The sequence below is a fragment of the Hypomesus nipponensis genome, chromosome 15 (genome assembly GCF_054491055.1).
Source record: "Hypomesus nipponensis isolate SF chromosome 15, ASM5449105v1, whole genome shotgun sequence".
Lineage (NCBI taxonomy): Eukaryota > Metazoa > Chordata > Actinopteri > Osmeriformes > Osmeridae > Hypomesus > Hypomesus nipponensis.
In genome coordinates, this window is record NC_140375.1 from 207,501 (window position 1) to 210,000 (window position 2,500).

The window sequence follows — 2,500 nt, forward strand, 5'->3', positions numbered from 1 at the left end:
CATCTTGCAATATGCACAAGTAGTCCTTCATGAAAGGGGCTGGAAGCTGTTTTCATTTTGACACGAGAGAGAGAGAGAGAGAGAGAGAGAGACTACCTTGTATTGTCAATTGCTAAATCTGTATATGGATAAGTAGCCTATGGTTGTCAACTTATTTCGTACGGCCATACCAGCCTGGCAACGCCCGATCTCGTCTGATCTCGGAAGCTAAGCAGGGTCGGGCCTGGTTAGTACTTGGATGGGAGACCGCCTGGGAATACCAGGTGCTGTATGCTCTTTTGCTCATTCACTTAGAAACTGACATCTTGCAATATGCACAAGTAGTCCTTCATGAAAGGGGCTGGAAGCTGTTTTCATTTTGACACGAGAGAGAGAGAGAGAGACCACCTTGCATTGTCAATTGCTAAATCTGTATATGGATAAGTAGCCTATGGTTGTCAACTTATTTCGTACGGCCATACCAGCCTGGCAACGCCTGATCTCGGAAGCTAAGCAGGGTCGGGCCTGGTTAGTACTTGGATGGGAGACCGCCTGGGAATACCAGGTGCTGTATGCTCTTTTGCTCATTCACTTAGAAACTGACATCTTGCAATATGCACAAGTAGTCCTTCATGAAAGGGGCTGGAAGCTGTTTTCATTTTGACACGAGAGAGAGAGAGAGACTACCTTGCATTGTCAATTGCTAAATCTGTATATGGATAAGTAGCCTATGGTTGTCAACTTATTTCGTACGGCCATACCAGCCTGGCAACGCCCGATCTCGTCTGATCTCGGAAGCTAAGCAGGGTCGGGCCTGGTTAGTACTTGGATGGGAGACCGCCTGGGAATACCAGGTGCTGTATGCTCTTTTGCTCATTCACTTAGAAACTGACATCTTGCAATATGCACAAGTAGTCCTTCATGAAAGGGGCTGGAAACTGTTTTCATTTTGACACGAGAGAGAGAGAGAGAGAGAGAGAGAGAGAGAGAGAGACCACCTTGCATTGTCAAATGCCAAATCTGTATATGGATAAGTAGCCTATGGTTGTCAACTTATTTCGTACGGCCATACCAGCCTGGCAACGCCCGATCACGTCTGATCTCGTAAGCTAAGCAGGGTCGGGCCTGGTTAGTACTTGGATGGGAGACCGCCTGGGAATACCAGGTGCTGTATGCTCTTTTGCTCATTCACTTAGAAACTGACATCTTGCAATATGCACAAGTAGTCCTTCATGAAAGGGGCTGGAAGCTGTTTTCATTTTGACACGAGAGAGAGAGAGAGAGACCACCTTGCATTGTCAATTGCTAAATCTGTATATGGATAAGTAGCCTATGGTTGTCAACTTATTTCGTACGGCCATACCAGCCTGGCAACGCCCGCTCTCGTCTGATCTCGGAAGCTAAGCAGGGTCGGGCCTGGTTAGTACTTGGATGGGAGACCGCCTGGGAATACCAGGTGCTGTATGCTCTTTTGCTCATTCACTTAGAAACTGACATCTTGCAATATGCACAAGTAGTCCTTCATGAAAGGGGCTGGAAGCTGTTTTCATTTTGACACGAGAGAGAGAGAGAGAGAGAGAGAGAGAGAGAGAGAGAGACCACCTTGCATTGTCAATTGCTAAATCTGTATATGGATAAGTAGCCTATGGTTGTCAACTTATTTCGTACGGCCATACCAGCCTGGCAACGCCCGATCTCGTCTGATCTCGGAAGCTAAGCAGGGTCGGGCCTGGTTAGTACTTGGATGGGAGACCGCCTGGGAATACCAGGTGCTGTATGCTCTTTTGCTCATTCACTTAGAAACTGAAATCTTGCAATATGCACAAGTAGTCCTTCATGAAAGGGGCTGGAAGCTGTTTTCATTTTGACACGAGAGAGAGAGAGAGAGAGACCACCTTGCATTGTCAATTGCTAAATCTGTATATGGATAAGTAGCCTATGGTTGTCAACTTATTTCGTACGGCCATACCAGCCTGGCAACGCCCGATCTCGTCTGATCTCGGAAGCTAAGCAGGGTCGGGCCTGGTTAGTACTTGGATGGGAGACCGCCTGGGAATACCAGGTGCTGTATGCTCTTTTGCTCATTCACTTAGAAACTGAAATCTTGCAATATGCACAAGTAGTCCTTCATGAAAGGGGCTGGAAGCTGTTTTCATTTTGACACGAGAGAGAGAGAGAGAGACCACCTTGCATTGTCAATTGCTAAATCTGTATATGGATAAGTAGCCTATGGTTGTCAACTTATTTCGTACGGCCATACCAGCCTGGCAACGCCCGATCTCGTCTGATCTCGGAAGCTAAGCAGGGTCGGGCCTGGTTAGTACTTGGATGGGAGACCGCCTGGGAATACCAGGTGCTGTATGCTCTTTTGCTCATTAACTTAGAAACTGACATCTTGCAATATGCACAAGTAGTCCTTCATGAAAGGGGCTGGAAGCTGTTTTCATTTTGACACGAGAGAGAGAGAGAGAGAGACCACCTTGCATTGTCAATTGCTAAATCTGTATATGGATAAGTAGCC

At 46.9% G+C, this 2,500-nt stretch overlaps 5 non-coding genes and 3 pseudogenes across 5 annotated transcripts; all 8 read left to right on the forward strand.

Annotated features, from left to right (window-relative positions):
* The first annotated feature begins 156 nt into the window (after positions 1 to 156).
* On the forward strand, positions 157 to 275 carry LOC146255348 (5S ribosomal RNA). The gene has a single exon (XR_014731128.1). It is a non-coding gene; the product is annotated as a 5S ribosomal RNA (ribosomal RNA).
* Positions 276 to 447: 172 nt separating this feature from the next.
* LOC146255349 (5S ribosomal RNA) lies at positions 448 to 556 on the forward strand (annotated as a pseudogene).
* A 170-nt stretch (positions 557 to 726) lies between these two features.
* On the forward strand, positions 727 to 845 carry LOC146255350 (5S ribosomal RNA). The gene has a single exon (XR_014731129.1). It is a non-coding gene; the product is annotated as a 5S ribosomal RNA (ribosomal RNA).
* A 192-nt stretch (positions 846 to 1,037) lies between these two features.
* LOC146255351 (5S ribosomal RNA) lies at positions 1,038 to 1,156 on the forward strand (annotated as a pseudogene).
* A 172-nt stretch (positions 1,157 to 1,328) lies between these two features.
* LOC146255352 (5S ribosomal RNA) lies at positions 1,329 to 1,447 on the forward strand (annotated as a pseudogene).
* Positions 1,448 to 1,641: 194 nt separating this feature from the next.
* LOC146255353 (5S ribosomal RNA) lies at positions 1,642 to 1,760 on the forward strand. Its single transcript, XR_014731130.1, has one exon. It is a non-coding gene; the product is annotated as a 5S ribosomal RNA (ribosomal RNA).
* Positions 1,761 to 1,934: 174 nt separating this feature from the next.
* On the forward strand, positions 1,935 to 2,053 carry LOC146255354 (5S ribosomal RNA). Its single transcript, XR_014731131.1, has one exon. It is a non-coding gene; the product is annotated as a 5S ribosomal RNA (ribosomal RNA).
* A 172-nt stretch (positions 2,054 to 2,225) lies between these two features.
* LOC146255355 (5S ribosomal RNA) lies at positions 2,226 to 2,344 on the forward strand. Its single transcript, XR_014731132.1, has one exon. It is a non-coding gene; the product is annotated as a 5S ribosomal RNA (ribosomal RNA).
* Positions 2,345 to 2,500: the final 156 nt, after the last annotated feature.